The sequence below is a fragment of the Bemisia tabaci genome, chromosome 1 (genome assembly GCF_918797505.1).
Source record: "Bemisia tabaci chromosome 1, PGI_BMITA_v3".
NCBI classification, from domain to species: Eukaryota; Metazoa; Arthropoda; class Insecta; order Hemiptera; family Aleyrodidae; genus Bemisia; species Bemisia tabaci.
In genome coordinates this window covers 45,431,493-45,431,824 of record NC_092793.1, presented here as the reverse complement: position 1 = coordinate 45,431,824, position 332 = coordinate 45,431,493, and positions in this window count along the sequence as shown.

The window sequence follows — 332 nt, the reverse complement described above, 5'->3', positions numbered from 1 at the left end:
TATGATGCTTTTACCCTAGCAGACTCGTAAATTTTGCAAAAATGATTCAAAACTAGGATTAGGCGAACTTCGAATCATTGAACTGTCATACAATACAGTATCCGAATCAGGCCCGCCACAAGGGGGGGGGGGGGGGATACTGGGTCCTTGGTACCGGGGCCCGGGCCCTGGAGGGGCCCGTGACGCAGGTGACAAACCACTACGAATTCATGTGTAACCCTTCTCTCGTAGGGAAAAGTGAAAAAAATACCCTAAAAATTCCGCAAAAGGTGAATTAAGTTTCAAAAACACGCTAGGGCACTATAAAATTTTTCTTACTTTTTTAGAGATTT